This window comes from Protomyctophum bolini, assembly GCF_963924005.1.
Source record: "Protomyctophum bolini genome assembly, chromosome: 3".
Classification (NCBI taxonomy): Eukaryota; Metazoa; Chordata; class Actinopteri; order Myctophiformes; family Myctophidae; genus Protomyctophum; species Protomyctophum bolini.
In genome coordinates, this window is record NC_137864.1 from 48,182,724 (window position 1) to 48,206,107 (window position 23,384).

Genomic DNA, 23,384 nt, shown 5'->3' on the forward strand with positions numbered 1-23,384 from the left:
ACACATTCATATAGGGCCTCGATAACTTTAATAAAATGTTCATGAAAACCACATTTCGCCATTACTTTGTAAAGGAAAGTCCACAGAACGGAGACGAAGGCTTTTCGAGAATCCAGTGCTACTAGGATTGATTTGGATTCATCCGTAGTAATTTGACCTAAGATGTGTAGTGACCTTCTAGTATTGAGGTTTGTCTCCCACATATGAAGCCTGCTGGGTCCAAACTTATAATGGTGGACAAAATGTCCTCCAGCCTCCGAGCCATAATAGAGGTGAAAAGTTCACAATCTAAATATAAAACACTTATTGGTCGATAATAATTGTCACATTCCAGTTTATCTTTTCTTATCTCTTTTGGAATAACCGAGATAATGGCCTGCTTCCAAGAAGGCGGGGCATCACCTCCCCGCAGAATCCCATTGAAAGCATTGAGTAATAGTGGGGACAACTCCGCTCTCAACATTTTATACCACTCTGTTAAAAACCGCCTGATCCCGGACCCGGAGACCTCCCTGCTTTTAGCCTGGAAATGTCCACTTCTCTGCTTGTAATTGGTTTTTATCAAATTGGCATTTTGTGGATCAGTAAGGACTGGTAAATCCAGGGAGCTCCAAACTAAGTCAATCTGGGATTCATCTGCTGCTTGGGGTTGGGAATATAATTATCGGTAAAAGGTTTCAAAACACTTTGTTTACACTCTACTCACTACAGAGTCATTCAGAGATGGTTGCTTCATTACTGACACCCCAAAAAGATTATGAAATCACTTGACCTACAATAACTGCATAGTCATAATGGGTAACGTATCTTTTAGTAGTCTTTTTGGCAACGCCATGGCCAGGTCCATTGTCTGTTGTTTGTCTGTGATTCCCAGACTTCAGTTCAAAATAAAAATCAGGTCACATCAGGTGTTTAGAATCTATTAATCATTGTATGTACCGTAATAACATAAAAGAAAATGTGTAGATGTGACTGAATGAAAAACTGTTCATTGACCCTAAATGCCCATGGAAAAAGTATTGCTACAACACAAATGCTGTGGGTTCCTACTTTCTAGCACCATATATGTTTTTTAAACTAAACATCTGCATACATTTGTCAATAGAGATTCAACAATCTGTATGTATTAACTTTCAAATTATATATATATATATAATTATATATATTGCCAAAAAAAATGGCAACTAAAAAATACGGGGAAGCAGCTTTTTGCTTCTACGGGCCGTCGGCATGGAACAAGCTCCCAATGTACCTTCGTCAGGCAGCCTCTGTAGAAATTTTTAAAGCTCAGCTCAAGACCCACTTCTACAACATTGCTTTTAATTGATCTTTTATTTTTTATTTTTGTTATTCATGTCCTCACTGTATTGCATTACTGCTTGTTTTTAATGTTGTTGCCTTGCTTTTCTTTTATCCTCCATTTCTCTGTAAAGCACTTTGAGCTGCATTTCATGTCATGAAAGGTGCTATACAAATAAAGTTTTATTATTATTATTATATATATATATATATATATATATATATATATATATATATATATATATACATTGCCTGTGTAATTTTGGCATGAGTGTCGTGACTCGTGACAGACAGTCATGACTAGACATAGTTTAGAGAACAAAAAAACATTATATAAAGAATTATTTAGTTTTGAAAAGCTTATACAGTATGACTTAATTTTTTTTTTTAAAGACATAACACACACACACAATGGAATCCTATTTCATAGATAGGGACTATAAAATCATAATCTGCTGTTTTCCATTGATTGATTAATAGTTGATTTATAATAAAACTATCATATAAAAGTAATAAAACACTTGAGGTGGTGCTATAAAATAAATATGTATACAGTACACACATGACTATGTTTGCGGAGAATTATAAAACTTACAATAGCCCTCCCTCTTCTGACTTGCTTATTCAAATATGTAGAAGTTACAAGGTGCTTTGCCGCCTCCTAAAACGCTAAAGATTAAAACGATAGAAGGCAAATGATGATTACAAACAGATGCATCCTGACACTTCAACCCAACTGTGGAATTATTGTCGACCCTATTGATCCGACAAGAGCTTCTGACTGCACCATTTCAGTCATATAGGTCGATGTAGAGGCCAAGGAAAAATACTGTACAAAGCAATAACGGTTTTGAGGCACTCGACATGCCAGAGTGCAACAGGGGTCACATCGGCTAGCTATACATTGAGTGCGCTCTTTCTGTATCTGTGCTCCGCTCAACCAAGCCATTCCGGCAGACAAAGAAAGAAGATAATGGTAAAGTAATCCTGGGTGTTGCGCATAGTGTGTTTGCACAACATCCCAAAGCCTCTGGCCCTGTTCACACAAGTGCAGGGCCAACAAGGAAATACACAAATATAGGATTAGAATGATGGCCCGGGGCCAGTCACTATCAGCCTGTCTAAACACACTATAACCTGGATAGCAGGCCTCATTGTTCAAACACACACCAGCAGCTAGCAGAGCTAATCTAGCGGTGTTTTGTATACTGTCACAGCTCAAGTCTTGATGTGCTGGAATCTTTCATGAATGGGTGAATGAATGGACAGTGGCCAGAACCGACAATCATTTATTTCATTCATTGCTTGCTACACACTCCAATCATTGTCCCTTACGTTTTTCTATATCTTTTCAGTTGTTTGCTTTAAAGCCTGATTTATGCTTTGTCATATGGCCGTGTCACGCAGAGAAAACAGACGATATACAAAGCTCACAGCATGCTTCGCAGATCGGCCATTGCCGACTGTCGTACGACAGAGAATAAATTAAGCACTAGCCTCCCCTCTCTCCTTCCTCTTGCTCCCATCCTCTCTCTCTCTCTCCATTTGATTCTAAATTATCTCTCTTTCATGTGCTGCTCATGCACCTAAAATATGACACTCTATAAGAGTGATTTCTATAAACAATAGCTATTCCAGCCATTATTTACTAGCACGTCTTCAAATCTCATAACAATTCTGCTTCCTTGCTACAAACAATGAATTACTTTTCTGTCTGCTGTTTGAAAGGTTCTGTGTGTTTCAATGCAAGTCTTCAAGTTCAAACCATGACACAAAAAAATGGGTTGCTGTCCTCAGGTTCCCAAGCCCAGAATAGAGCCTTGAGGGACAGAGTAGTGTGTGTGTGTGTGTGTGTGTGTGTGTGTGTGTGTGTGTGTGTGTGTGTGTGTGTGTTCCAACTTAGCAATCGTTTCCAGTGCCAGACAGATGACAAAGGCTACTATTAGGTCTCACGCACACAACGGTGAGTACACACAGACACACACAAACACAAATAAATAAGGGACCAGTGATTCGTTTGTAACTCTCTCTCTCTCTCTCTCTTGTACCGTCTCCCCCTCACACTCTCAATCTCTCTCATACAAACACACTCACACAGTCACAGTCACAGTCAAAAGCACAGTCACACACACACACACACACACACACATACACATTATACGCATGCATGCACATACAGTATACGCATGAAAGAACACACACGCACACACACAAATAAAGGACCACTGATGCTTTGCACCTTCCATTATCTCTTCAAAACGAGTCATGCACACCAGCAGAGTTTGAGTGGATGTGAACAAGAACAACCAGTTGACCCGCTAATGACCTGCGCTCAGAGGCCAAGTGGCTGCTTGCCTCAATCTAGACCTGTCTCTCTCTCCAAATGTCACGCTCTCTCTTTCTCAACCATTGACTCTCGACCTGTCTCTCTCTCTCTCTCTCTCTCTCTCTCTCTCTCTCTCTCTCAACAACCATTGACTCTCGACCTCTCTCTCTCTCTCCAACTGTCACGCTCTCTCTCTCTCTCTCTCTCTCTCTCTCTCAACAACCATTGACTCTCGACCTGTCTCTCTCTCTCCAACTGTCACGCTCTCTCTCTCTCTCTCTCTCAACAACCATTGACTCTCGACCTGTCTCTCTCTCTCCAACTGTCACGCTCTCTCTCTCTCTCTCTCTCTCTCTCTCTCAACAACCATTGACTCTCGACCTGTCTCTCTCTCTCCAACTGTCACGCTCTCTCTCTCTCTCTCTCTCTCTCTCTCTCTCTCAACAACCATTGACTCTCGACCTGTCTCTCACTCTCCAACTGTCACGCTCTCTCTCTCTCTCTCTCTCTCTCAACAACCATTGACTCTCGACCTGTCTCTCTCTCTCCAACTGTCATGCTCTCTCTCTCTCTCTCTCTCTCAACAACCATTGACTCTCGACCTGTCTCTCTCTCTCCAACTGTCACGCTCTCTCTCTCTCAACAACCATTGACTCTCGACCTGTCTCTCTCTCTCCAACTGTCACGCTCTTTCTCTCTCTCTCTCTCTCTCTCAACAACCATTGACTCTCGACCTGTCTCTCTCTCTCCAACTGTCACGCTCTTTCTCTCTCTCTCTCTCTCTCTCAACAACCATTGACTCTCGACCTGTCTCTCTCTCTCCAACTGTCACGCTCTTTCTCTCTCTCTCTCTCTCTCTCAACAACCATTGACTCTCGACCTGTCTCTCTCTCTCCAACTGTCATGCTCTCTCTCTCTCTCTCTCTCTCTCTCTCAACAACCATTGGCTCTCGACCTGTCTCTCTCTCTCTCAAACTGTCACACTCTCTCTCTCTTTCTCAACAACCATTGACTCTCGACCTGTCTCTCTCTCTCCAACTGTCATGCTCTCTCTCTCTCTCTCTCAACAACCATTGACTCTCGACCTGTCTCTCTCTCTCCAACTGTCACGCTCTCTCTCTCTCTCTATCTCTCTCTCAACAACCATTGACTCTCGAGTCTCGACCTGTCTCTCTCTCTCTCCAACTGTCACGCTCTTTCTCTCTCTCTCTCTCTCAACAACCATTGGCTCTAGACCTGTCTCTCTCTCTCCAACTGGCACGCTCTCTCTTTCTCAACAACCATTGGCTCTCAACCTGTCTCTCTCTCTCTCTCTCTCTCTCAACAACCATTGGCTCTCGACCTGTCTCTCTCTCTCTCAAACTGTCACACTCTCTCTCTCTTTCTCAACAACCATTGGCTCTCAACCTGTCTCTCCCTCTCAAACTGTCACGCTCTCTCTCTCTCTCTCTCTCTCTCTCTCTCAACAACCACTGTCTCTCGACCTATAGACTGTAGACGGTCCGGAGCGTAGAAAAAGGTCTATAACAATTGCACAGTGCATGAAGCCCATGACATGCACTCACGCATACACTGATACTCATGCATGCATGTGAGTGTATTCCAAATGTCAACGATGTGATTCTTCACCCAACAATTTGCAGAATCATAATCTACTGTAAAGCTTTGGTTTGGTGTGTGTGTGTGTGTGTGTGTGTGTGTGTGTGTTGCGCACGCGCACGTGTGTGCGTGTGCCCGTGCACGTGTGTGTGTTCATATCGATCTTCCCCGGACAGTAACATTGACACAGACAGACACTCTATAGTGTGGCTTAATGGACAGTATTGATTGTCCATTCTATTCACACAGTCAGGAGCAGGCCGGGGGTTTATCCGAGGACACGGCCACTCACACACAACATAATGAGCATCGGCGTGACAGCACACACACACACACACACACACACACACACACACACACACACACACACACACACACACACACACACACACACACACACACACACACACACACACACACACACACACACACACACACACACACACACACACACACACACACACACACACACACATTGCTGTGCACAAGCACACACAATCCATATCGTCGCTGTCGGGCAGAAACCTTGTATCTTGTAAGTGAAAGTGTTAAGTTCAATCTGTATGAGTTTTAACCCCTTTTGGGCGGGAATAACTTTTGGTGTAATGTTATACTGTAGCTATTGAAAAATAGCAGATCTACAAGCTATACAATAGCTTGTAGGTCTGCTATTTATTTATTTTTATCGTGAATATGTGGCGCAAATCTTTGAATACCGTTATATATTCTTTCAGAGCGAACATTTTTTTTATTTCTAAGTCAGGCCTAAATGGGTTCAAATATATTGAACCAATGAAAAGTACAAACTAAGAGCTTTTGACAAAATAATACTACTCTGGATCTATTGGAATGTTTCTATGTCAGTGGTGCTCAACTTTTTTCAGGTCAAGGACCCCAGAATGATCTGTATTTGGCCACCGGGCCCCCCATCTGAAAATATGTATATATCGCTCTAGGGTAGGTACCCTCACAAAAAACATGCAGTAATGCTGGTCTCTAAACTGCCTCCCCCTGGCCAGCCGGGGTGCCTGATGGAGGGGAAAGGAACTGGTTGGAATAACGTGTTCCTTCCACACGCTACGTCCAACCAGGGAAACTCTCCCATGTCAGGTGTAAAGAAGCAACTTGGACACTCATGCATGAAGAAAGCATGAGTTCAAGTCCGTTGCTCTCCCCAGGTTGGCGGAGGGTGTGTAGAGCCCAGGATCACATTAGATAATTGACACAGGGGTGAAAAATGGGTTACAAAATCGTGGGATAAAAAAAATGATAAGAAAAAAATGTTTGCTCTGAAAGAATATATTCAAAGATTTTGCGCTCCATTTTCACGATTTTTCAAAAAATAGCTAAAGTAAAACATGATGTTTACAACAACAAAAGGGGTTCCCGTCCTGGGTTAACTCATAGGAAGAAAAACTATCGCTGGACTCTCTCTCTCTCTCTCTCTCTCTCCAACTGACCCTCTGTAATGAATAAAATATGAAGCTCCAGATTAGCTTATTTGAATTGAAAAAACTTGCGAAAACAAATGCACGCTCTCTCTCTCTCTCACACACACACACACACACACACACACACACACACACACACACACACACACACACACACACACACACACACACACACACACACACATACACATACACACACACACTAACATGTGTGCACGTTGAGACAAAGGCCATTGTGTCCTTGCGAATAAAATAATTAGCCTCACACTGACAGATGAGACAAGACAGATGAAACAGGAAACATGGAAGAGAGGATGTCAGACAGAGAGACTGGCTGTCAGACAGACAGACAGACAGACAGACAGACAGACAGACAGACAGACAGACAGACAGACAGACAGACACATTAACCACATAAGACCTCTATGCTTTGTTGCACAACAAATAGAGAGAGACGTTTGTGAAAGTTTTGGCATTTAAAAAAAAAAAAAATAACGATGACATACCCAAATTCCCAAAATAGGGAAGCCAGGGTGAAAGTGGTTAAGTGTGTTGAGAGAGAGAGAGTGGGCGGGGTAGAGAGAAATGAACAGATAGTGACAGAGAGACACAGAGATAGGGAGAGATTGAGGGAGAGAGGCAGAGAGAGTGAGTGGGAAAGAGAGAGAGGGGGGGAGAGAGAGAGAGAGAGATTGCTCTGTCCTAGGGTGGCAGGGTGTTGAGTGTCGTGAGGGCATGTCGGGCACCACACACTGCACACCCTGGCCACATGACACACACACACACACACACACACACACACACACACCTCTGTGAGAAGATAAACGACAATGGCACAGATAGATCACTGTGCTAGTATTCTCTAGGTCGTACATATTGAAGATGTAAAAGATAGACCCACATAGCAGACAACAGATTATGGGAAGAGAAAGGAACTAGCCTCTGGGCATGCTCGCATGCCAGTATGTTACGTCAAGTACTGACACCGTGGCCGTATGACGTGTGGTTCTGAACCCCCCCAGACACACACACACACACACACACACACACACACACACACACGCACACTTCCCAGACATGTTTAGCTCTAATAATTTCATTACTCTATGAATGCGTCTGAATCTTTAGCTGAACCCGCCCAACCCCCAGGAGCCGTCCGTGGGTTATGGGTCCCGCGTCATAATAAAGTATCCAAGGGATACTGACTGTGCGACACACTGTGCTGCACTGATATCACACAGAGACCACATGCTGCACTGATATCACACAGAGAACATGCTGCACTGATATCACACAGAGAACACATGCTGCACTGATATCACACAGAGAACATGCTGCACTGATATCACACAGAGAACATGCTGCACTGATATCACACAGAGAACACATGCTGCACTGATATCACACAGAGAACATGCTGCACTGATATCACACAGAGAACATGCTGCACTGATATCACACAGAGAACATGCTGCACTGATATCACACAGAGAACATGCTGCACTGATATCACACAGAGAACACGCTGCACTGATATCACACAGAGAACACGCTGCACTGATATCACACAGAGAACATGCTGCACTGATATCACACAGAGACCACATGCTGCACTGATATCACACAGAGAACATGCTGCACTGATATCACACAGAGACCACATGCTGCACTGATATCACACAGAGACCACATGCTGCACTGATATCACACAGAGAACACGCTGCACTGATATCACACAGAGAACACGCTGCACTGATATCACACAGAGACCACATGCTGCACTGATATCACACAGAGAACACGCTGCACTGATATCACACAGAGACCACATGCTGCACTGGTATCACACAGAGAACATGCTGCACTGATATCACACAGAGAACATGCTGCACTGATATCACACAGAGAACATGCTGCACTGATATCACACAGAGAACATGCTGCACTGATATCACACAGAGAACATGCTGCACTGATATCACACAGAGAACATGCTGCACTGATATCACACAGAGAACATGCTGCACTGATATCACACAGAGAACATGCTGCACTGATATCACACAGAGAACAGGCTGCACTGATATCACACAGAGAACAAAAAAAAGCTCATAGCGCGCCACTCGGTGGCGCGCTACGAGCTTGTACTGTAGATCAGCTATTTTTCAATAGTATAACATAATGCTTAGTTAAAACACCAAAAAGGGTTCCCGCTCAGAATTGGTTAAGATCTTTGAAAGTAGATTTAGGGAGGCATTGTGAAATCAACATTAGAAGTTTCAGTTCTCAACCTCGCCAGCTTATACAAGGGCTGGCCTCTGCCAGATTGCACGTAGCAAACAGAATTTTACAGATTTGTTGATTACAGCCCAGGTAAATCAACTAATTGATTCTTGATTAAATCAACTAATTGATTAGTCGAGTGGACTAAGGATTTCTTTAGTCGAGGACAGCCCTATTAGGAAGATGGATGATGACCATTGTTTTTTTTCAAACAGTAAAAACAGTAAAAAGTGCACAGCAAGGTGGCTCGACAGATGTCAAGAGACAACCATAGAAGAAAAGCCAAACTCTATTGACTGTCATTGATTTGGGCACAGATGTCAAGAGAGATACGGATACCCCATGGCTAAAGAAGACTTGAATGAACGAAGCATGGCGTTAGTTCATGGAGGACAATGGAGTCATACACCCGCCCCCAGCAGCTGTAATCAGCTGTCAGTCTGCTGATTGAATTAGTGTTTCCAAAGAAGCCAAAGAGATAACACTTTCCTACATACCAATCACAGCTCATGCTCTCAACAGGGCGCTCCATTTAAATGGCTTCCTCATTCATTGGGATTAGATCACCGTTTCTCAATGCTGCTAGTGTACACACACGGCCGATGCTGCTGCAAAGCTAACCAACTTCCTAAACTAACACCCATAAGTAGATAATGCACAGTATACACCATGCTGCTTTATACCTTATTATCTCAGGTTTATGTTTCTTTTTCTTATCTCCTTTCCCCCTTCTTCTTCCCTTTCTTTTCTATGGAACAATACGATGGGAACTATGCACGAAAACGAGTTTCACCCACCCTTTCACTTTGTAAATCAGCGATATGACAATAAAGCTGAAATCCTGCACTCCACTTGCAATTTGTTTTCTAGGGGTTTCTTGTGACCCTCCCATTAACATCCTGTATAAGGCAAAAATGTCAAACTTATCTTATGCTTTAAGTAGTAAGTAAGTAAATAAGTAAATTATTATTTATAAAGCACCTTTCTTAACAAGGTTACAAAAGTGCTGTACAATGAACACAATAAAATCAATCAAATTAAAACAGGACACTGAGGACAGTATACAACAAGCAAATAAGAACAACATCATAATCAAGGTCAAGTAACATCAGGAAAATGTTTCCGAAATAAAAACGTTTTCAACAAACTCTTAAAAAATATTGACAGACTCAGCGTTTTTTAAAGTGCAAGGCAGGGCGTTCCAACTACTGCAAACGCATGGTCACCCATTGTCTTTCGCTTAGTCCCAGGAACCATTAGGAGGCCTTTGTCAGAGGATCTTAGTCCCAGGAACCATTAGGAGGCCTTTGTCAGAGGATCTTAGTCCCAGGAACCATTAGGAGGCCTTTGTCAGAGGATCTTAGTCCCAGGAACCATTAGGAGGCCTTTGTCAGAGGATCTTAGTCCCAGGAACCATTAGGAGGCCTTTGTCAGAGGATCTTAGTCCCAGGAACCATTAGGAGGCCTTTGTCAGAGGATCTTAGTCCCAGGAACCATTAGGAGGCCTTTGTCAGAGGATCTTAGTCCCAGGAACCATTAGGAGGCCTTTGTCAGAGGATCTTAGTCCCAGGAACCATTAGGAGGCCTTGGTCAGAGGATCGCAACGATCTCACATTGACCTTGGGGGGCAGAAGATCACAAATGTACGGTGGGGCCAGTCCATGTAGGGCTTTAAAAGTAGTTAAAAGGATTTTAAAATCTATTCTAGCCTTGATGGGCAGCCAGTGGAGTGTGGCTATAAGACCGGGGTGATGTGTGCTCGACGGTTGGTGTTGGTGAGAATTCTGGCTGCTGTTGTTCTGTACAGGTTGAAGTTTGGATAATGAGGAGCTGCTTAGAGTGGTATAGAGTCTGTTGCAATAGTCAAGGCGGGATGAAACAAATGCGTGCATGATTTTTTTCTAGGTCAGTGGGGAGTGAGAATAGATTATATTTTAGAAATGTTGCCTAAGTGATAAAAGCATGCCTCATGGGTAAGTTGGGACTCAAGGGTCATCCTACTGTCAAAATGTACACCCAGGTTTTTGACTGTTGATTTTACATTTGCTGCAAGTGGGCCAAGGGACTGTCGAATAATGTGGGAAGTAGCATGTGACATGTCAAACTAGGGGGTTTTCATGATTCTGAATCCATTCCAAACATTAGTTTTACACAAAAAACACAAATACCCACTCCCTGCTTTAGCTCAGCATGCTGCTCGCTGCTCAGCTACAACAGGCTCTGTGCTCTCAGCATGCTGCTCACTGCTCAGCTACAACATGGCTCTGTGCTCTCAGCATGCTGCTCACTGCTCAGCTACAACAGGCTCTGTGCATACGGGTAGCTGTAGTCCCGGGTTTTCACTTTTCAGAAGGCGTCATGCCCATTTCCTGTTCCAGTTCATTTCTCCATAGCTTCAATTTGATTGGCTCAGCCCAGGACAAATAGGAAGGCAAGACCCGCCATCTCCGGTTTACTTATAGCCATATCTGCGTGACGTAGGCTCCGCCTCTTTAGGAGAGCGGACGCAGGTTGGAGTCTATGAATTCCAATGGGAGAGTGAACGTGAACGCCTGAGGAGCCGAATAACTGCCAGAATAACTGTATTCCATTTGATAAATGGGTGACACACACCACCCATTTATTGCATCAAATGGAAATACAGTTATTCTTCACGTGTTCCTGACTGAATTGTGATTGATTTGGGAAAGGGACAGACAGGCAACAAGGGGTTTTAGTCTTTTAGAATTTAGAGTAAGACCAAGCGACAAGCCTGAAGACATCTAGGGAACCCAGCAGATACATAAATGTACATCTTTACGCTGACGATTCTCCCCCAGGCTGACAATGTCAAGCTCTCCTCATTTTAAATTGCTCAATTTCCATTCTCCACATACAGTAGACGACCATTTGTAACTCTGAGACTGTCCAAAATGTAACCAAATGGTCCTTTTTGGGTTCCATTTTGTGCACTCTCAAATAGAACTCTGTATTTTCCTGTGTAGACAAACCAGTGGCATCTGGCCTGTGTTAGTGATCTAAAGTGACACACAGTAATACTGCAGGGAAGGAAAATCATATTCATCTTATATGCATGTGTACACGCACATAGACATGTGCATTCACGTGCACACACACCGACACTGACATGCAAATGCACATGTCCCAGAGGGGCACCACCACCACCCACAATGCACCATTCCCAGGAAATAGACCCCCTTTGGGTTGTTGTTCCACGAGTCCTTTGGAGAGAAATGTACAATGACCTCATCAAACACACACGCACGCACGCACTCACTCACTCACGCATGCACGCACACATACACGCATCTTCAATACTTCAGTGAAACAATAACGGTAAAGCAACTTGGATATTGAGCCAGCCAGTATATATGGCACAGGAAAATTCACTGCAGCACGAATGGACAAATTAATGTATTCATTAATTAATGCATTACTGACTGAATTAATGCATTTCTGACTGACTGACTGACTGACTGACTAAATGAATGAATGACTGACTGAATGGATGGGTGGGAGGGAGGGGGTGGACACTGAACTAAAGAGGAGGTGTCTGGCTGGCGGACATTAGCCGAGCCTCCACATTCCACATGTACACCCGAAGACAGCACACACCACGCCCAATTCTAATCCACACAGACAGACATGCATGCACACACACACACACACACACACACACACACACACGCACACAGAGGAAACCAACTCACTCACCAACACAGATGCTGCATGTCATGTGCACACGCAATACGTATATGTGAATGAATGCATACCTGTTGCGCACGCTGCATTGCACACACAAACACACACATACACAGACAGAGGAAACTACTCTCTCACCCTCTCTAATTACACACACCATAGTACTCACACACACGGGCCCCTGGCTCGGTTACACATTCTCACACGAACAAACACACACACACACACACACACACACACACACCTATGAACACCCACACCCACAGGAAACTGACTCCTCTCTTCCTCTCTCTCAGCCATTGGACAGACACACACACACACACACACACACACACACAGTGTGCCTGTGGACGAAGGAGAGTGACATTTTCCACTATCCCCAAAAGACAAGTCTCAGTCCGGACTCTGCACTTCCTGTCACGTGACCTTTGACCTCAGGGCGGCTTCCAACCACATGATCAAAACCATTCCCAGCAACCCAGGGGTCACCGGCTACCCTCTGGCTCGACACACACACAGGAAAATGTGTGTGAATGTGAGAGAGACAGAGAGAGAGAGAGAGAGAGAGAGAGAGAGAGAGAGAGAGAGAGAGAAAGAAATAGGCACATGCAGCAAAGTCCTGTTATCCATGTGTGTCTCCGAGATCGTAAAAAAGTAACCATGATGGAGCAAGTGATCAAATGTATGCTGAGACTGAGCCCCTCAACCAAAGCACCCTCAACCAAAGCACCCTCAGCCCTCAACCAAAGCAGAGAGAGGCAGATTCCCCCCCCCCCCCCCCCCCCCAAGACTCATTTCAGATCTTTTGCATCTCTTCCACGGACCCCTTTCTCCTTCTCTCCTCTTTCATCTGTTCTGAACAGTCCAACGTAAGTAAACAACCTGGGCTGCTCAAAACAGGCCGGCATTCCCCCCCCTCCCTCCCCCCCTCCCTCCCTCCTCCCAACTTTCACTTCCCAGCAGTGATGCCTCTTTTCAATGCTCTACGTCAGTGGTTCCGAAAGTGGGGCCTGGGGACCCCCAGGGGTCCTTTAGGGACTTCCAGGGGGGTCCAAATGAACCCTCACGGGTCTATAACTCAGAGTGTACAAATGGAACACTCTCAGAGTTAAATATAAATTGTGATAACAGAAATGCCATTAAATGGGGGTCAAACTGGGGGTCCTTGAAATTAAAATGGTTGAGAATCACTGCTATAGAGCTGTAGAAATCTTCTATTGCATGTTTTCAAATGGGGTCCGCAGGGCCAGTACATGTCAATTTGGGGGTTCTTGACAATGTTTGAGAACCTCTGCTCTACGTTACGCTATCCCAGCAGCGTGCTGTTCGGCCTTTCCTTTTCATTTGCCCAACCCCAAACCCCCCTCCCCTCCCCTCATAAGCTCTCTCTCTCTCTCCCTCTCTCTACCCATCTTCTTTTCACTCGTTGCACTTTCTCCCACCAACGGATCCCCCCCCCCCCCCCGCCCCCCCTCTCACTGTGTTTTTCCCCTGGTCGTCGGCGGGTCTTGAGAACATGGCTCAGTGTGGTAGCAGATGCCTCCATATTAGGACAGGCTGCTGACAGAACTGAGGCTCCCTGAGATCTGCATGCCCCCCTCCTCCTCCTCCTCCTCCTCCTCCTCCTCCTTCTCCTCCTCCTCCTCCCTGCCGCCAACCTCCTCCTCCTCTCCTTCCTTCTCCTGTGTCTCACTTTGCATCGTGGAGTGAGACGAGTCCTCGCTCACACTTCCGTCTGTCTGTCTTTTTCATCTCCGTATTTAATAAAAACTGATCCTTTTAAATCCTACAGGTTGACAGTGGTATACAGTATGAGTCACATTCCAACTGGCACTGCATGGCACACACACAGGCATGTGCACGCATGCATGCATGCACGCACACACACACACACACACACCACACACACACACACACACACAGTCACACCCCCGCTAGACATAAGGGCAAAGAATGCTCAACAGCTGTATGACACATTTTATTGACTCATTTCAGCTCTGTCTGTCCGTCTGTGTCACACACACACACACACAGCCACCCCCAGGGAATCTGCCTGTCATTCAACAGTGACAAGGAGAGAGGACAGTCCTTGAGACGGTCAACCTTGGTGTTATACTGAACATGCCTGGTGCTGCTGGCGGTGACGCATGGGATCTGTACAGTATACATGAACTCATCCACCGTGTCCCGTTGCGTGTGTGCGTGCGCGTTGTGTGTGTGTGTGTGTGTGCGTGCGCATTGTGTGTGTGTGTGTGTGCGTGCGTGCGCGTTGTGCGGGGAACTGTACATGCGTCCGTGGACTTTTGGGAAAGTCTACTACAGTTGCTTGCAGCTTCACGAGCTTTGGGGTCATTGTTAGGGCGATTCATATTCCTGTATGACATGTTTTCGTGATGACACGGACACAAGTCACACACAGGGAAATCCTTGGGAAAATGTCATGACCAGACATTATGCTTCTCTCTCCCCCCCCCCCCCCACTCTCTCTATCCATCCCTCGCTCATTCCATCCTCCCTTTCCCTTTCCAAAAATACGTCCTTGAAAAGATGAATATGGTTTGAATTCACAAGTTCACTGATGTGTTTCTAATTCTATAACGCCTCAATCCCCGACTGACACAATGTGATGTCAAGTCATGTGTTCCAGAGCCTGTGAGTGTCTTCATTTCCCACCAGCCGCATCTATTATTGCATATAGAGCTTTTGGCTTTGTGAGTCACTGAAGCCAGAAACAGAATACTGTAAGTTGCTGCAATACAATCTCCTTTATTAAGTTGTGTCACACACACACACACACACACACACACACACACACACACACACGTACGTCTGGATCACCAATGCTCTACCGAGTAGAGCATACGATGGATCTGCACAAAGCAGAACTGTTCATTGAACACACTTTGGCCCTGCTTTTTGAACAGTGGAGAGAGACAGGAAATACAGAGAGAGAGAGAGAGAGAGAGAGAGAGAGAGGGAGAGGGAGAGAGAGAGAGAGAGAGTCAAGCAGCAAGCAGTCCAGCCAAACAGGAATGAACCAGGAACTCGCTGTCCAGCATTAGACTGCATGTGGTAACCTGCATTCAGACTCAGTTGGTGAATAAGTAACACAAGTGGCGAGCATGCCCAGTTAAAATGGTTATGGCCTTTGACCCCAGGAAGTGAATAACTCCCCCCCCCCCCCCCCCCCCCCTCCGTCTACCACATGAATACAGCACAGTGGTGTTCTGAGAGGATTTACAGAGCAGTCTGTGTCAGCAGCTAACAACGAAAAATGTAGAGATGATGTCACTGATAACCTCTCCTCACAATGCCCTTAGAATGATAATGGTTCATGGGGTTTGGCACAAGGCTGAACTTTTGTCTTTGTGTGGCCTTCTTCTCTCTCATGTCTCCTAACGTCTAATGGAGCACCAACGCTTTTAACCCATTCTGACCTGAGATCAGATTCATACGAGGTTTCCACTGGACACACACACTGGTCTGATTAACCCATTCTGACCTGAGATCAGATTCTATAAAAATGTCAGTCGTTCTTCGATTTTTCAAAAATAGCAGACCTACAAGCTCGTAGCACGCCACTCGGTGGCGCGCTATGAGCTTGTAGATCTGCTGTTTTTCAATAGCTAAAGCATAAGATGATGATAACACCAAAACAAGATGAACCCCAACGTCCGCTCCCTATTCTGGTCACGATAATAGGTATATAAATATGAGATAATGGATGAAAATAGCAAATGTGCATGCTCACAAGGGGTCGCGTGCAGGCGCATTGCTTGTAGATTTGCTACGTATTTGACCCATGATTGCACCTGACGAAGGCCTTTATAGGGCTCCAATTTCGTCTCATCTTCTAAATACACTGTTTTGGGATTTAGCAGTGGGAAAGGGGTGTTCCCCCACAAAAGTTGGCATTTTTGTTACCTGTCGAAATCCTAAAACACCTCCGTTACCCGTTATATTATGGATAGGTGTGGTTTGGGCGTTACAAACATTAAACCAAATTTAACCAATCACCAGTCCACGTGCCATTGCCTTTAAGAGATCCCTTATCCGTTGCCCGTTAGTGCTATATTTATAGCCCCATGGAAGTGTTGTGTTGATCTAAAACATTGCAATTTGTCTCTAGTAATAAAGTTATTTGGAAGCTTAGAAGGCAGTGTTTTTTATCCAGCACTAGTGATTATTTTGTGATGTTTCCTCACCACCCTGGACTACATGTGGACATTAACCCATTTCAACCACGGCAACAGTGACTTGCATCCCTGATGAAGAATTGTGTGCACTGCCAAAACACTGCAATTTAATATATTACACTTTTTTTCCAGCAAAGCTATTAGTGTGCGTGCACTGCAGCAACATTTATTTTCTATCCACGATATCTCATTTTAACCACAACAACTTATAACATTAGCATGAAGGAGGAAGTGGCATCGCAGGATTCTGGACAATTTTTGATGGAAATTATATTAATCGTAACTGCAATGTCATATCATCAGCGATTCTTTTAACCTACCCAATGAGCAATTTTAAAAATGGGGTGAAAATAGTCTAAAAATGAATTTTAGCAGTCTCTGCTTAGACTATTTTTACCCCCGTTTTTAGACAATTATTTTAGCCATTTAGACGTCTATTAGACTACAAAAATGCTCAGTGGGTAAATAAACTCCCAGGGTTTTTGTTTCAAAATTGGTCACAGTGTGCATGTAATGTAAGTGTGTACTGTACACACTACAGTAGATGGCTTTAACTTCTCTTTTTCTTTTCTTATAATTTTTTTTATCCCACGATTTTGTAACCCATTTTTCACCCCTGTGTCAATTATCTAATGTGATCCTGGGCTCTACACACCCTCCGCCAACTATAGTCCCCATATGACTGGCTTTAACTTCTGATATGTATTGTCACAATTTGTCAGACTATTATGTCAGACTATTATACAAAAAGGCTACACGATGTACTAGCACAAAGGTTGGACTTAATATCTCAAAACACAAAGTTATGTAATGTAATTAATGAGGACACACTCATACAGACACACACACACACACACCCCCACCCCCCACCACCCACACACACACACACACACACACACACACACACACACACACACACACACACACACCACACACACACACACACACACACACACACACACACACACACACACACACAGGTGTGACAGACCTGACAGACCTGTCAAATAGGTGGAATAATGTACGAGCATGTGACTAATATCTTTCACGTCAATCACATGAAAGGCAGAAATGAGGGTGCTTTTTTCAACCATTATAATTTAATTATAAACATACGATATTTGTATACTTTTAGGGATGTAAGTTATACATTCCTAAAGAAGAAATTGTTACAAATGAGGCCCCTGGTCTAGCCCATTCTGACCGGGAACCCCATTTTGGTGTTTAGCATCATGTTATGCTTTAGCTATTGAAAAATAGCAGATCTACAAGCTCATAGCGCGCCACCGAGTGGCGCGCTATGAGCTTGTAGGTCTGCTATTTTTGAAAAATCGAAGAACGACTGACATTTTTAGAATCTGATCTCGGGTCAGAATGGGTTAATCAAGACCAGTGTGTGTCCAGTGGAAACCTCGTATGAATCTGATCTCAGGTCAGAATGGGCTAGACATAGAACTTTCCGCCAGGAATTTGACAACCACGATAGAGAACATCTTCCAAACAATCAACGGGAGTCATGGCTCTATCGATCTCTCCCTAAAGCTGCCATCCTTCACGTTTGGGCCTTAAAGGGACACTTCACCCTTTTTGCAAAAAAATATATGTTAATGACGTTTAGAAGCTTTAGATCACTTTCCTGGGTGTCTTTATGTGTGTAATGTGTGGTTTTAGATATTTTAGATTGTAGCAGTGAGCCTGTTGTCTCTGATGTCATGGACACTGGTCTCACTACCTTCCTGGACTACAATTCCCATAATTCTTTGGTGCACTGCTCCTCCTTGTGGATAGGGGGAGAGCTGTCTTACTGAGACAACATGTAGTCCAGGAAGGAAGTGAGCCCAGTGTCCATGACATCAGAGACAACAGGCTCACTGCTACAATCTAAAATAGTGTCCCTTTAATATCCAGGATTTTAATTCAGGTGTGTTGCGTGAGAAAGCAAGGAGAGATACCGCACTTATGAGCTTCAGGCATGTCTACATGTATCAATGGAACAGCAGGGAGACCCACGTCGTCCGACCGCTGCAGATGTGCTTATAGTTACATTGTATTATAACACATACCAACATACAATAAATTAATATTATATTCATTACAATACGTTCTGATTGCAGCCTTAAACGGCGTCTCTCCCCATTTCTCTCCTTTTGTTTCCCTTTATTCCAGCAAATTCCTTGCTCTACTATACTTTGTCAGGCTGCTCTCCTGTGCTTTGAGCTCATGAAGTTCCGCCTACACTTGCTCAATCCCCTGCTATCTCCCGTCTTATCACTCATTCCAATACCTAACAAGGAATGTGTGCGTGCGTGCACACGCGCACACACACACACACACACACACACACACACACACACACTCTTACTGGACCACCAAGCCAAGAAGATTACAGTTGATCTTTGACCACCGCAGTGACAGCCAGACTGTGTAAACCCAACGGGGGGAGGAGTGGCGAGGGTTAAACAATACCATGTTGGGTCTCGGCCGGCCTCGGGGCATGACTAGCCTCTTAGTGTCTTGTCCTCTTTATACAACGTATAAACTAAAGTATAGCACACAAACACATGAGCCACAGAGAGGGAGATATGCATACAATACAGATGTGGTCGGGTTGGAGGGGCACAACGAAGACGCATATGACACTTTGTCAAAGGGAGAATTTAACACAGAATTAAAGAGGTGCGAGGTGTCGAGGCAACACTCATCACACTGCAGCTAAACCATCCTTTCATAGGCTTTGTTTAATTAATTTAAGGGCCCTTAATGGCTCATTTGTTAGCATCTTCTGCTGTAGTCCATTCTCATGTGGCTGAACTTGACACACACACACACACACACACACACACACACACACACACACACACACACGCATGTGTGTTCCCAAAGGCACAGTGATTAAGTGGCCAGCCCAGGACACTTGGGATTCACTTCACTCTGCTTCCTTTTGTTTTACAGAAACTCAGTCACTCATCATTCAACCGCAAGGATCGTCTCAATTATGATCCGACAGTGAATCAATATTATTCAGGTGTCTCTACTGCTCTACTGTCTCTACTGTCTCTACTGCTCCCCTCGTCTCCATTCGTCTCCTCTTCCTGCACATTGATAAAAAATCACACCTGTGTGAACCAAGTGGTGCAACTCCCCTCTCTCTCTCTCTCTCATTAGAGACACAGCACTACCCCTCTCTCTGTTTCTGGCGCCCCCTACTGGTATAAATGAGTAACGTACTCGTGCTCAAAGACACAGGTACACAGGTACACAGGTACACAGGTGGACAAAGCTGGATGTAGAAGTGGTTGCACCACTTAAAAAATATATATAAAAAGCACAACGGAAGTCTTAGTGCAACATATAGTCAAATAGCCAGAAAATACTTTAGACTTTAAATATATTTTTGTCACGTTTGGTTGTGTTCATGACACCCGACGCTGAAAACACTTTATGACCCTCCGTGACCGAGGCAAAGAGACAACAATCAGTCTTATCTGACCTCATCTGGTCTATGTCTGACACCGGGGCTCCACCGGGCGCGTTGCGTCAAAAAGACGAACCGGGGCAATTTTAATGCAGTCACGCAAGGCAACGCAACGCGGGCAGTGGAGCCACCCTTCATCGATTAAAAAGGGAACATTCCCCGGCGGTGACGGAGAGACGCGACGCTGACGCGCCCAGTGGAGCCCCGGTGTGACTCGACGTCTACGAATGCTGCCTCCAAACACAATTTACATGCTATGTATAGCATGCAGTAAGTGTGTGTGAGACCATTCAACCATGCAACTGAAAAGCCAACCTGGTGGATATTTCAAATCTTCGTCAGAAGAAACAGGGACGTTCCGCTGCTAAAGTGTCAGTGACTCCTCCACTACAGGAGGAGGTAGAACGCAGAATGAATTGTGAGGCGGGGGGCGGCGCGGCGTTCAGGTTCAGCCTATAGTGAGGCTGGGCTGATTGTTGTGACATTTTCACCTTTTCCCGCTGCATATTTAAGTGGCATATCTGATTTACTCCAGACTAAATCTATGCACGCGCCGCGCATGCACATACACGCACGCGCACGTACATGCACGATGTGCCAGCTTGTACCAAATGGAGCAGTGGTTCAAGGTTCAAGGCTTTAAACTGCACCGCCACCAAATACTTATCAACCTGAATGGTGCCACACCGTCATGAATAAACCCTCGTTCGTAAAGTACCTATTTATACACGTCTAAAAATAGACACTCTCTCACGTGTGCACGCACATGCATATACGCCGCTGGGCTGGCTGCCTCCCATACATGCACACACACGCACGCACAAATACACTCACAATCACACACACACACACAAACACACACACAGGCGCACACAAAAGCCTGAGAACTCCACGACCTCGTTTCCCCAAGTAACAATACTCCACAACGGGAGTACGACAGGGTATAAATCAGGCTTAAAAAGGCATTAACACAGCAGATACAGATACAGGCAGGATATAAAGACCCGGCTAAACAAAAAAAAACTGAAAAGGGCAGGACACAAACTGCAGCCCTCACCACCTGCAGTGAAATACGAGTGTGTTTATGTTCTTTGACGGAGAGCTAGATGGCACTAACTGGACTGGAAAAGAGAGATTGGATGAAAGATAAACACTGGCACACACCGATGGAGAGGGACAAGTCTAGGAGTGGCCAGCAGCAATGTGACAGATGCACAGATGTGTGTGTGTGTGTGTGTGTGTGTGTGTGTGGGGGGGGGGGGGGGTGTGTTAGCCATCCACAGGATCAGGACTTAGGAGAACAGGCGGTTAAAAGTGCAGTGTTCGTTTGTAGGTGTCCAAGCTCCTCTGGGAGTGTAACCTACAAATGTAACCATTTGATTACAGTTGTCAAACACAGTATTCACTGTGTACACACAACACACAGTAATATATTGAATGTCCAACAACAAAACAGTAATGCTGAAACAAATAATGAACATGTACTTGTATTTGCTCAGATATATACAGATATGGTGTGTGTGTGTGTGTGTGTGTGTGTGTGTGTGTGTGTGTGACTGTGTGTACATGCGTGCGCGCGTCTTTCTAAGGGAGCGGAGAGGAGTTAGAAAGAAAGAAAGAAAAATAGAGGGAAGGAAAAACTTGAAGACCGGCTTTCAGGTGGAGCGGTTGCTGTGCTCTGTGTGATCCACAGCAACGCTGCGTGACTCAGACCGGCAGCAGCGCTATGAAACGGTGTTACACAACAGGGGCACACAGGCCACATGCAAGTGACAGGTGATCTGAGAGAGGGAGGAGAAGAAGAGGAGACAGACAGACAGGGAAAGAGCATAGAGGAAAACATACAGGATGAGAGGAAGAGAGGACATGACAACGAAGCCAGTTGAGACAGACAGAAGTAGAGTTGAGGAACTGGTAAGGTAGTGTCTGATGCTATAGTTTATGCTCTGCCGTATGACGGTATCGCGTGCTTAAGTTACGATATACCAGTTCAAAATGCACCGTGATGCAACTCACTGTGAGCTTGATGACATATGAAGTGGCGGATGGAGAAATGCAAATAATGAAGCAAAGTTCAAACCACAAAAACTGATGATAAAGAGAGAGAGAGAGAGAGAGAGAGAGAGAGAGAGAGAGAGAGAGAGAGAGAGAGAAAGCACAACAAGTGAGGAGCAACAAAAAGCGGCAGATGAAGACAAATGTTGAGGTGTCGGCTTTGAGAAAAAACGTGTCAATGTGTCACTCTGCAAGTGCTTGTCAATCCTGAAAAATAGGCAACAGTGGACATGCATAGAAGTGCTGTCTCTGTGAGGCCCGCCATAAGGACTGACGGTAGGAGACCTAACCATTAGATGGCCCAGGAGGAATTCCCTACTCCAACGATCATCCCCTGATGAGTGATGAGTCCTTTTAAAAGACAGTAAAGCGCAGCAAACGGATGCGTCTTGTTTACTGTGGTGTTGCTATGACAACTGAATTTCCCCCGGGATCAATAAAAAAAAGGTCTATCTATTAACAGAAAGACATGTGCCAATCGCATAGTAGGAGATAATGTATTACCTGTAATACACACACTAGCATAAGTTTATATAAAGTACACAGTAGTATATACATACTGGACCTGCATTCATTAACTATACTGTAGGTTAACAAAAGGCAAACGCCAAAAGGTAACGTCGTCAGACAGAAAGCTGTCCAGCATGGACAGTTTTTCTTTCTTTCAATTTCTTCAAAAACAGTAAGCCAACAAAGCTAGTGCGACTATTTTTGCCAAATGTTCACTCGGGTAGAGTCGGGTTCATATGGTTAATCAAAGCAAGTGGTTGACAAACATTTAGCATCAAAGTATGCATTAACCTTAGGTAAATATATCTCTACAATAGATGAATGGAGTCAGGTGATATGTATCTACTATCATATAATATCTTACACTCCTTACAAGGCCCTGTAGCCTTACAGGGCCTTGTATGAAATGAATACATCTCTGACTGCAACCAATGCAACATTGATGAGAGAATACATTTACAGCACATTGCACTTGGATAGAGGTGCTG

The 23,384-nt window shown here is 44.6% G+C and overlaps 1 protein-coding gene across 1 annotated transcript in view; it reads right to left on the bottom strand.

Annotated features, from left to right (window-relative positions):
* LOC308313331 (adenylate cyclase 9) overlaps positions 1-23,384 on the bottom strand; it is a 48,705-nt gene that overhangs the window by 19,741 nt on the left and 5,580 nt on the right. The gene's annotated exons all lie outside the window — the stretch shown is intronic.